Consider the following 12,448-nt stretch of genomic DNA (forward strand, 5'->3'; position numbering starts at 1 on the left):
TCCAAATGTTGTTCCATTCCGAATCAATTGCAAGATGCACAAAAATCCACTCCAGGTTCTTCCAATTCCAAAATCAGTTCCAGCAACCATATAAATTTGCTGCCGTTTCTCAAACTTCTGCTGTTTCCAAAATCAATTCCAGGAAGCACAGAAATCTACTCCATGTGTTTCCCACCTCTCAGAATCTGCTTCCCATCTTTGAACTACAGGGAGGAGCACAAATCCCCTGCAGGTTCATCCAATCCAACCTTTCAGGTACTGTTTTCAAAGTCCATTCAAGGAGATACTCAAATACAGGGTAGGTTTTCTTAGGTCACCACAGTACTCACATCAATAAGGATATGGGACTTAAAAATCAAGGGGCAGATTTATGAGTCCCTTGCGCCACTTTTGCGTCACTTTTCCCATGTTAAAAGTGACGCAAAAGTGGCGCAAGGGGCTCATAAATCTGCCCCCAAGATTTTATTAAAGACAAACTGTGCATGTTATATTCACAACATTTCATTCAGTGACCCATCACAACGACAAAATGTGAATCCGAAACATATAGCTTCTTGCACTTTGGAATGCTCCCTACTTAAAACATCCCCTTCATATATTAAATAAGGGTTTCATTAAAACATTTTTAAAAGCGCTGAGCACTCAAGAGAACTGATCTTTAATATCAATCGACCAATCTAATCAAAATGTAACCAAAACTGACTCAAATAATAATAATAATCCATATGCATAAAGCGCGATAATATCACCCTTTTAAGGTTTCAAGGCGCAGGGGGCTGTAGGGGGGATTAAGTGGGCTATTGCCCAAAGTCACATGATGCTGAGCTGAGCTGCCGCCGGAGATCGAACCATGACCCCCGCGCTCCAGAGTCAGCCGCTCTGGCTGCTGCTCCACACCTCTCCCACCAACCAATTCATGCCTTAGCCATTATACCAACTTCTCAGCAAACCACTAGTTCAACTTGTGTCTCTTCTACCCATGAAGAAACCATGTCTGGTAGCAAAATTCTTCTGAAGATGAGAAGCATTCTGTGTTTGCACCTACTTATAAGGGCTTGAAGAATTTATAATTACGTTGACAACAGACCTATCACTCATGTCAATCAACTTACGAAAAACAAGCCTTGTCAATTCGCCTTTACTTCATGTTTCTAATTTGAGAACCAGACACTCTGGGCCTGATTCACAAAGGTAACTTACACTTTTGAGTCAGTTTTCTTTTTTAAGTACGTTTAATAGTTTTCAGTGTTTGCAAACTGTACTTTTGAGGTAACCTATACTTTTGCAGTCACTTACACTTAGTAATAATTCCAGCACCAGACTTGGCCAACCATTGGTACTGCAACCTCCATTATTTTCTGTTGGGGGGTGTTGCAGGACCAGTGGTTGGCTATGGGCAGTGCTGGACTAACTACTGTTTTTCCTTTAGTAGTAACTAAGGGCCAGATGTACGACCCGTTTTTGCATGCGCAAACGGGTTTGTGACCCGTTTGCGCGTGCAAAAACCTACAGTGCCATGTACAAACCCTATTTAGCGAGTCACAATTTATTTGCAACTCGCTAAATAGGATTTGCGACTCGCTATTAGGAAGGAGCTCTCTCTTCCTAATAGCGACCCCAAATACCATGTATGACTGTTTTGTGACCACAATTGTGGTCGCAAAACAGTTGCAGTTTACCACCCTTCACAGAAGGGTGGTTAACCACTCGCAAATGGGACGGGGTCCCCAGGGCACCCCTTGCCCTTTATGTCTGGCTTTAAAAATATTTTTTAAGGGCAGGCAGTGGTCCTGGGATCACTACCTGCCCTTAAAAAATGAAACAAAAATGTTTCCTTTTTCTTTTTTTAAATGCAGTCCATTTTCCTTTAAGGAAAACGGGCTGCATTAAAAAAAAATGCTTTATTTAAAAGCAGTTCCAGACATGGAGGACTGTTGAGCCCAGCAGGCCACCATACCTGGGAGGGCCAGCCATTCCCAATGGGATCGCAAATTGCGAGTGCCTCATGAATATGCATGAGGCATGCAATTTGCGACCCCATGGGTATCGCAATCAATGTCGCAGACACTGTACTACATACCAATTTGCGACTCTCAAATTGCTTGGTTGTACATCTGGCCCTTATACTCTTTAAACTAAGTTTAGACCTGAAGTCTAAGTTTAGAACTGAAGTCAAACTTTAGAACTGACATCTAACTTTATACCTAAAGTCTAACTTTAGGCCTGAAGTTTAACTTTAGACCTAAAGTCTAACTTTAGACCTGAAGTCGAACTTTAGACCTGAAGTTTAAGTTTAGACCAAATGACTAAGTCTAGACTTCAGGCCTAAAGTTAGACTTCAGGTCTAAACTTAGACTTTAGGTCTAAACTTAGACTTTAGATCTTAACTTAGAATTCAGATCTAAACTTAGACTACAGGTCTAAACTTAGACTTCATGTCTAAACTTAGACTTAGGATCTAAGTTTACCTTTGTGAATTAGGCCATGAGTTTGTGACTACAGAAAAGTAGTAAAATTACTCATAAGTGTAAACTCACTCAGAAGTTTAAGTTACGTTTGTGATTCAGGCCTGGAGTTTGAGAATATCGAAAAGGAGTTAACTTACTTGAAAGTGTAAACTTGTAAGTTATCTTTCCGAATCAAACCCAATATGTCCTGTCTTGGACCCTGAGCACATGTTTATCGAGTAACAAGGAAATCCACTGTTGCCTCCATTTGCACCTTGAATTAGGACTGCCACTGCAATATTATTAATATGATTCTGATAAATGATGAAACATATTCCTTTGGATAAATCACCCTTGTGTATGATAGATTTGAAAACTCCAAGGGTTGGATAACAGTTCAAAAGTGGGGTGTCTAAATTGAATTTTTTCCTGCAGCCCTTTAAACTGCTGATATTCATGGTGACTTTAATGAACCATAATGGAGACATAGACATCCTATAGGTCTAGCCAATAGGTGGAGTGAAATGTCCTTCAAGAGGCAGATTCTTTCCATATTGAAGTGCCTTTTAACTACCTAAAGCTTTATAAAAGACAAAGCAATCAAGAATTGAAAAGAGTCAAAGAAACATTGTGAAGAAACAGAGAGCACTTACCTAAGTGAGGATATCTTAATAATATTTTGGCTTTCCAGAATGCAGGTATATGTGATGGATACTTCTACCTGCAGATTCTTCACCTGTAGAACATGCCCAGACGTCAGACCGGATCTGGAAACTTCAAAGCGTTCATGTCTCTGGTAGGGGGCGCTGGCCTTGCATCAATGCCAGAAAGGGTGTCTGATGATGTAACTGAAGCCAGTCAGCAACCACCACGCCACAACACTGTCAGTTCCCTTTTTCCTGCACCTTTGATGCAGATCCAGGGCTCGCTATCTCTGAGAAAGTTTTCCTCACTTTTTCCAATCCTGTCTCCTCCAAGGTGTCAGGATTTAAACCCTGTCCATCACAGACACTCACACCATGTGCCTATGGTGCCTAGGGTCGGACCACAACTCCTGTGCCTGTGCTTCATGTGGAAGCATGCACCCCAAAGCCATTTTGAAGTGCAAACTGAAACTCTTTATGGCTCTTGCCAAAGGGGACTAGCCGAGCCAGAACCATTCCAGGCACTGTTTCAAATCTTCATCTTCTTCCTCTAGGGCTAAGAAGAAGAAACCATAGAAGAGCAAGTAAGCACACTAGAGAAAAGTCCCATTGTCACTCTCTTACTCTGACAGAACCTTCATCCTTGGATCCGAAGTTAGTTGACATTCAGTATGTGATAATCCTTCCGAATGGCCCACTCTGGTGACTCCACGGCTCCTTGTTAATTGGGCTCCTCGGCGCCAGGACAGATACAATACACCTAACCTGCACCAATGCCAGTTTACCCTGAGTTCCCGATGGCTGGTTCGGACTGGATGCATTTTTGAACAACATGTACTCTATTTTTCTAAGGCATCAATACCCACTGGCCTCACCGTTGGCTCTTTAATGTCGTATGGCTGGCCTTTGGTTATGCCCATTGTCCCTGTGCCACTCCAGTGGCTCTGATGCCAGCACAGAATTCTTTGACCAGGTCTTGCACAACAACACCATGGACAGTGCCATTGCCATGGATGCCACCTGCGCCAATGCCTGACAACCCTCTAGAGATAAATTCTTGTACTAATCCCCAGTGCCTCATTGCAGAGGTGCAATACTGAGGGAGGTTGTATGAGTTCTTTGGCCCTGACTCAGACTGACTCAGACAACTTGGACATGGACATGGACTTGGATGAAAATACACACGGGGAATTTTAAGGCCTATCATCTGCAAGCAGCCTAGACTCCTCCTCCGAATTGGCTATGGAATACCCAACTGGACTTCTAAAGCCTGGGGTGATGTCTCTTTATGATCATGTCTCTACAGAAGGTCATAGTGAAAGCTGCTGGAGTCTCTACATCTGAAACCTCCGGCTGTAGAAATTGAGACTAATGTCCTCACGGAGGTGCTTCCTCCATTAATTTCTACAACCGATCCCCTTTTCCCCTTTAATGAGACCCTCTGTGATCCAGCCTTGGGAGCATGGTTGTGATCTTCCTTGGCCACGGCGGTTAACAGGCTGGTTGCCTGTCTGTGTCACCCTGCCCCGAGTAGTCTGCCTTGCCTCTTGTTACATCCTTCTCCTAACTGCCTAGTAAACACAAGCTTCCTTCTCTGGGCAATCGGGAGGAACCTTCCAACCCACTGCTGTGAGTCGTGGTACCCAGACCCATGGGGAAAAAAAGGCCTTCTCTACAGGCAGCTTGGCGTTAAAATTAAGCCTGAGTGGATTTCACTGAATTCCGCTATGCAGAACTCCGTGAAGTGCAAATATAACTCCGCCGTGCTATGCGGAGCTCCGCAAGCGGCAGAGTGCATTAGAAAAATGCTGTTCTCTGTAATTTTCAACGCTCTGTGTTTGTCCGCGCTGTAAAATTATCGCAAATGGGACCATGCATAGCACAAGTGGGCGCTACTTCCTTTCTGCCGCTCGAGTAGATTTTCTGCTTGAGCAGCAGCTTTCTCAACGTGAAAGGACAGTTTCTTAATGCGGGCATACATAGCCACTCGCATTGAGAAATCCGTCTATCCGCATTGAGAAATCTCGCGCGGTGTGGATTTCCTCTCTTGCACTCGCCAACTTGACGCTGACGAGCGTGAATGAGGAAAAAGAGCACCAGGTGGTGGATTTTCTTCACTTGCTCTGGCCAACTTGATATTGACCAGCGAGGAAAAAAATCTGCTCCATTATGCGGAGCAGAGTTTTTTGGAACTCCACAAGGTCAGCGTAACGCGGAGGGCAGAAAACTCTGCAAACTCCATGAGCGAAGTGGAGTTCCCCACAAAGGCTTACTTAAAATCCATTAATGCTAACTATATCCTGGCAGAATACACACATGCCCTGTGGGATATGATCCAAATGCTGGTTTTCCATGTCCCATAAGACATGCACCAGCACTTTCAAGTAGTGGTTTAGAACAAACAGAATGCAATGGGTACCTCAATATCGATCAGGAGTCACGCTTGGCTCAGAACCTCGATTTTCTCCACTGATGTCAAGAAGAGCTTGGTGGACCTACATTTTGATGAAGCACACCTGTTCGGCGACAAAGCTGATTCCACATTACAGTGCTGCAAGACCCGTAAGCCCCCGCTCATTCACTGGGCTTACAACCACCTTCCGCCTGGAGGGATTATCATCAATACCAGTGTTTTAGTGGATTCACCAATGGTTTTACATTTGTAACAGGTGCCAATATCAGCCACAAAGTCAACAGCAGCAACACAATACAATGCTCAGGCAGTACATAGGTAGATCCAGAGGAAGGGATCAAGGTTCCAGTCAGCAACCCTCCTCCTCATCCACTGCACCTTCAGGAAAGCAAACCTCTTTTACTTCTCAACCTCATCAGGACCCTGTAGGAGGGAGAATGTCCTCTTTTCTATCAGGCAGGAAATTCATCATTCGGACTAGTGGGTCCTTCAGATTGTCTGCACCCCCCTGCCTTCTTCCCATACCCCATATCATCCGGTCACACCTCAACAAAAGGTGACAGCACTTCTGATGAAAGAAGCTGTGGAATTAGTATCAGAACATAAAAATGGCCAGGGTTGGTGCACACATTACTTCCTAGTGCCCAAGAAAAATGGCAGTTTGTATCTGAACCTGGACCTTAGAGACCTAAACTTCTTCCTCAGAAAGGAGAAGTTCAAGATGCTGACCCTAGCTCACGTTCTACTGATGTTGGAGCCTGGAGACTGAATGGAGTCTCTCGGCCTGCAGGAAGCATGCTTCCCATATCCCTTTCCTGCGGTTGCATCGTAAGTACTTACATTTTGAGGTACTACCCTTTGTCTTGACATCCGCTCTTCGGGTCTTCACAAAGGTGACGGCAGTGGTAGTTGCACATCTCTGACAGTGGGGCATCCCTATCCTCCCGTACTAGGATAACTGGCTAATCAAAGCGAGTTTGCAAGAGATGGTGTTGCATCATTTGCAGTTGACAGTATCCCTATTGCAGGTCTGGCCTTTTTAATCAACAAGCCAAATCTCATCTGCGGCCCTCCTAATGACTCCAGTTCATCGGTTCGGTACTAGACACCACTGAAATCTGCGCCTTTCCTCCTCTTCAAAGGATTGGTGACATTCCGGAGATGTTTCCATCCTTTCAGCACGGCGCAAGAGTTCCCGTTCTACAGGCCCTCAGATTCTTAGGTCTGCTAGCTTCCTGAATTCTCTTTGTCACACATGCATGTTGTCACATGAGGGCTCTGCAGTGGTGGCTCTTCAGGCTGTAGCTACAATATGGGGAATACCTGTTGGCTTCCAACATGCTTTCCCCCAGTGCAACTGCAGAGGTGTCTTAGTGGGGAAACATAATGAAACTGACATGTGGAATGGCCTTCACTCCCCCCCATCTGTGACTGCATTACTGGTGGATGCCTCCACCTAGGGTTGGGGGGACTCATCTGGTAAATCTAGATATCATAAGCTTCTGATCTCCAGAGGAACAGGTCCTTTATATCATCCAGTTAGCTGGTGCTCCAGGCAGCCATCCAAGGTCAGTCTAGCCAGATCTTGACAGACCATACGGCTGTGATGTGGTATATAAACAAACAGGGGGGAACATGGTCTCACCTCCTTTGCCTGGAAGCATTGAGACTGTTGGCTTGGGCCACCGTCAAGGGATCTGTCTCACCGCCAACCACCTAGCAGCGCCTCCAAATTTCAGAACAGACAGCCTGGGTCAGACTTATCTTGCGATCACAAGTGGCAACTGCTACCTGGGATATTCCAGGACATCTTCACCCAGTGGGGCAATCCTCAGGTTGTCTTGTTTATCTCCTCTGAAAATGTTTAAAGCCAGCAGTTTTCCCCCCTCCAGTATCTGTTGAAGGGAGCTTTGTGGGACGCATTTCAGCTGAGGTGGAACTTTCACCTGCATTACGTGTTTACTTCCATAGCCTTGATTCCTCGGTTTCTGAGCAAGATCCGCCAAGACTGCGCCCAAGTCATACTCATTGTCCCAGATTGGCCGAGAAGGGTGTGGTATGTTGACCTCCAGATCTTCTCCACATATCCCCCACTGCTGCTTACACTAAGGCCAGAAAGTCTCTTTCAATCAGGTGGAACGGTTCTTCACCCCATTCACCGAGGCCTCCATCTACATGCTTCGAGATGGAGCAGGGACATCTGAGTTCTTTTAAGCAGCCACTGGAGGTGGTGGATGTCATTTTGTTAGCGTGTAGCCCCTCCACCAATTCTGCCTATTCAGGCATATGGTTCAATTTTGTTTCTTGGTGTGGGGAAATAGTGTGGCCCTCTTACAAGCCAAGCTGTCACTGGTCCTACAATATGCATTATCCCTTGGTTAGAGGGGTTGGACGATAGGCCCTGTTAAGGTATAGTTAGCCGTATTGTCTGCATTCCTCTTTCTGCCAGACCAGTAAACTTTTTTCAAATCCCCAATAGTTATGCAATTCTAAAGAGGCTGTCAAATATTTATCCTTCAACCCCATTTGTCGTTTCTCAGTGGGACCTTAATTTAGTTTTCACCTTTCTTAGGGGCACTCCGTTTGAGCACCTACATAGTTGTCCCTTGACAATGTTGATTATGAAGACTATAAGGCTATTCCAGTCAGATGGGTAAGCTAATTGGAAGCCCACAGTTCCCATCTCCCCTTTACCTCTTTTTACCCTGACAAGTTGGCGTTGTGAACCAGGGCTGCTTTCCATCTGAGTCATTCCATCACTCTCCCAACTTTCTATTGCCCACCCCATCTCACTAAGGAGGAGGAGCGGTTGCATCAGTTTGATCGCAGGCAAGCGGTGATCTATTATCTAGACCACACCGAAGACTTAAGGCTGCATGACTAACTTTATGTTGACAACTGTGGTGCCAATAAATGAAAGTAGTGTATTAAAGAACCCCCTTTAAGATGGATAATCTTCTGCATTAACACCTGCTATGTTTTGGCCTAGAAAAACCCTCCAGAAGTAATCAGGCCCATTCCATTAGGGCCAAACCTACCACTTATGCCCTTGCCAAAGGCATTCCCATATCAGAGGTTGGTAAGACAGCGATGTGGGCATCCCTATACACTTTTTCCAAGCACTCCTGCCTAGATCCTAAAGACTTAGGGATGGACTCTTCACCATTTTGGTTCTGCAGGATTTCTCTGTCTAACCATCCAACAACACCCCTCCTTCTGCAAGGTATTGCTCTGTAATCTGTTCTGCATGTGAGGACTCTGCAGGTAGAAGTATTCATCAGAAGAAATAGTTATGTATCTGCTGTAACAATATTTTTGCTGGATACTCAAACTACCTGCAGATTTCTCACCAAACTGCCTGCCTCCCTATTTGAATTTTTCAGTTACAGGGAAGGGTAATAAGATTCCAGTTCAACTTTTTTGGTGCAGCACAACTCTGTTGATGTCAATCTACCTTTTTCCTCGAAGGCTTGAAAAGAATTGTACAAAACTGACATTGCTTCAGGGTGGGTGATATATAACATTGGTGATGCCACCAGACACCATTTACAGTATCAATGAAAAGCCAGCGCCACCTTCTGGCATCATGGGAGCTTTGAAGTTTCTGATCCAATCTGATGCCTAAGCATGCCCTAGTGGTAAGAAATCTGCAGGTAGATACATTATCCACCAGAAAGATTGTTACCACAGGCATGTAACTTTTCTTCCTTACTCAATCATTTTTACCAACTTTTATTTATATTAGTAGCATTTCTTTTCCTGCTGTTTTGGAGAAGTAAATGAAGTATTATTTAAAAAGTGTGTAACCCCTACTATTGTCATAAATGATGTTCTGTTTTTCCCAGATGTTGCACTCAGAGTTCATGCAAAGAAGAACGCAAAGTCTAGTTCAGAGTCTGCCATGAACTGCTCTCAAAAACCCATTTAATGGATGCTAGGAAATCCATTCAAGATGGGAGTAGGAACAGAGCCAGATATGTTCTGCTTTTATGCTTTTACACAATGCGGTACAAAAGGGGGTGGTGATAGACGGAGCATCAGAACTAATCAAACACTCACACCCAGTCAACAGATCTGGGTTTGATCCATCACCGTTCTTTAGCCCACTCTGCCACCCCAGTTCAGTTTTGTACCGCTTTTCCACAATGCAGCTTACACTCACTTACACCCCACAGCACTTGCTTTTTAATGCATGTACACACAGAATGCTGACATTGGAGATTTGGTAGATGTGAAACCTGCCACCAATTGCTACCTCATCTGTATTCTAGAAGATCTTGGGTCAACATTCTTGTTCAACCTTGTCATGGCCAACCACTGGTACTGCAACATATGTCTATAGAAAATAATTGAGGCAAGGACTTAAAATAGAAGCCCATAGCAAATAAGGTTAAAATACATTCATTTATTTTGACTTTAAAAAAATATATATATTGTAAACCCTCATGGAGAAAAGTTGTTTGAGAAATATACTGTGCATACTATGTGTACTTTTGCCTAAATTATGAATAGTTCATGAAAGTAATTGCTAATTTTAAAACCTTCCTAAAATAGAAGAGAGATGTGTACATTGTTAGGTTTTGGGAAAAATTCTCTAGGAGTGTGTGCGCATGTGGCAGGAAAATGTCAGTCTTCAAATCCTTTCCTAATTGCTTTCCTGCATTTGCTGGGGATCTATGTTGACTCTGTATGTACCTGAATTCTCAAGCTCATTAGCAAGATGGTCCGGTTTGCTAGGAAATTGTAGATTTTCATTTTTATATAACTGGCAGAAGAAATCAGTGCACAAATGCAAACGTGAATGATGTGATAAAACTTTCTGTCTGATTAATTAGGGCAGTGCTAGCTTGGGGGATGTGCAAATTCTCAAAAAACATTCAACAGGACATTCGACTATCACTGTGGGAACCATGAGAGTTGAATGGTGTTGCTAACATAAAATTTTGGAATAAAATATTTCAGTTTCACGAGAAGTTTTAGAAAGCACAGAGAGTGGTCAGTGACAAGGGTCTTGGATGAGAGGGCGATGTCAATTTAGATTCAGATGGAAGTTGTGTATTGCATGAGGGTCAAACCTGCAAGATTCCTGTCTGAATGCCAGGAATGAATTGGGTTTTCTGTTTTCCATTAAGGAGAACAAATTCTGTTTTTGCCTTAATTTGAGATATACAACATACATTTAGTGCTGAATGAGCCTAAAATGAGAATGATTGTGGTGAATGTCATTGCTGATGACAGCTTGAGGTACAGCTAGGTATTCTTGGTGTCATGATGGAGTCTCATGCTCCTAGTGGCCAGGAGCTCAAATAGGGGTTCTATGAAAAGTTTGAATAGAATAGGTGCGAGGACTGAACCCTGCAAGTGACTGAAAGGGAGTGTTATGTAGGTGCAGTTACTAGGACTGGGTGGGTCACTTTTCTTTCACTGAAGTCCATTTAAGTGCGAGCCAAGATGTTGCGGAACCTTATGGCATTGCGTCAGCTTTCCCATAGAACTATCGCTAAGACTTCAAAATAAAGTTCAAGTGAAGCAGAAGCTGTTTCAGGAGGATAATGGCAGGCCAGTGCCTTTGAAGGGAGGACTAATCGATTCTTTGTTCTACAGGCTTACAATTGTTCTTTCATTTTAAGGAATAGATTATTTTTTCTTTGACCTCTTCAATGCTGATATGCCCCAAACAATGGAATTGATTCCAGTCTATAGTTTGTCATCTTAATGTTTGCCAGTACCTGTTTGCCCATCTGCTTGCAAATCTTTACGGACCAATTCGTTCTAAAATCTGGTTTCTCTAGGGTTCCATAATTATAAAAATGTATTGTACAGAAGGTAAAAAATAAAGCAGTTTGACTGGAAATAATGAGGAAAAGTATTGAATCGTACTGTATTGTAGTATTGTATAGCTCTTTTCTCCTCCTAACAAGTGCTTTCTGGGTGGTCAAGTCTATAACTACTGAGTTTGTCGTTCATGGGATTTATAGGGTATTTTCATAGAGCGGTCTGTGTTATGTCATGTGGTGTCATGTGTGAAGTTCAGAGTTGCACTCAAATAATGTTGTGGTTAACTGTGCTTAAGCATTGCTTGCAACATCGACATGTGGGAGGGATGCTGACTTCTACGGAAGAAAAAAATACTGGTGAAAGGTGGAGGGTCCAACGCTTAGTTGTGAAACTTTGCATGACTAAAATATCGCAACCACCTGATTGACCTAACCATTACAAAGCGTGGTAATTGTACTTGCAGTTAATAAAAGCAAATATACTTACCGGTAAAGTAGTGGTAGGGGGTGTAATGGATGTAATATTTTTGCAGGTCAATATTGTTGACCTCGCTAGGGCAACATACAGCTGTGGATACCAGTTTAAGTGACATCAGCGTGTGAGTGAGGAGTATTAGGACAGATCATTGATTGACTATATGGAAAGCCACTCACAGATCAAAAAGATAATAATGCTCCCATGTTGGAAATTCAGATATTGACTTCAAGTACAGGAGCCCTTTTTATGCTACATCGGAAAATAAAGTTTGAATGATGCAAGTGTAGGAAGTTGTTGCTGTCAAGGCGGGAATTGTGGTTTCAGTGCTACTGCATTTTCAAATTTGGTTTTGTGCCAAAGAAGGATAAGTCGGTGATGAGGGCAGCAAAATTAGCTTTTAAAGTTCTCAATTCCTTTCACCTGTTCTTTTTTTTTACACTGGGCTCTGTCTTTTGTCCTGAATCTTAATTTGAGTTGTCTTTCAATATCTCCATTCCACCACCCTTGGCCATTTTTATGTTTGAGCCATCTCTTTACTGGTGACAATACCCCTACTAGGTATTCAAGAAAGAAAATATTGGATGATTGTAAGAGTTGAAGAAACCTGCAAACGTATATCTCAAGTTTTATGATCACCTTGAAGTGCTGAAGCATAATACGACTAAAAGGCACAGTGGTAGAACTATGTT

General features: G+C 43.3%; 1 protein-coding gene and 1 pseudogene across 1 annotated transcript in view; both read left to right on the forward strand.

Annotated features, from left to right (window-relative positions):
- The window catches only part of LOC146798473 (uncharacterized), a 613,542-nt gene that overhangs the window by 538,418 nt on the left and 62,676 nt on the right, over positions 1-12,448 (forward strand). The window lies entirely within an intron of this gene.
- On the forward strand, positions 10,956-11,220 carry LOC146798474 (cytochrome c oxidase subunit 7A2, mitochondrial pseudogene; annotated as a pseudogene).

Source organism: Triturus cristatus, chromosome 9 (assembly GCF_964204655.1).
Source record: "Triturus cristatus chromosome 9, aTriCri1.1, whole genome shotgun sequence".
NCBI lineage: Eukaryota > Metazoa > Chordata > Amphibia > Caudata > Salamandridae > Triturus > Triturus cristatus.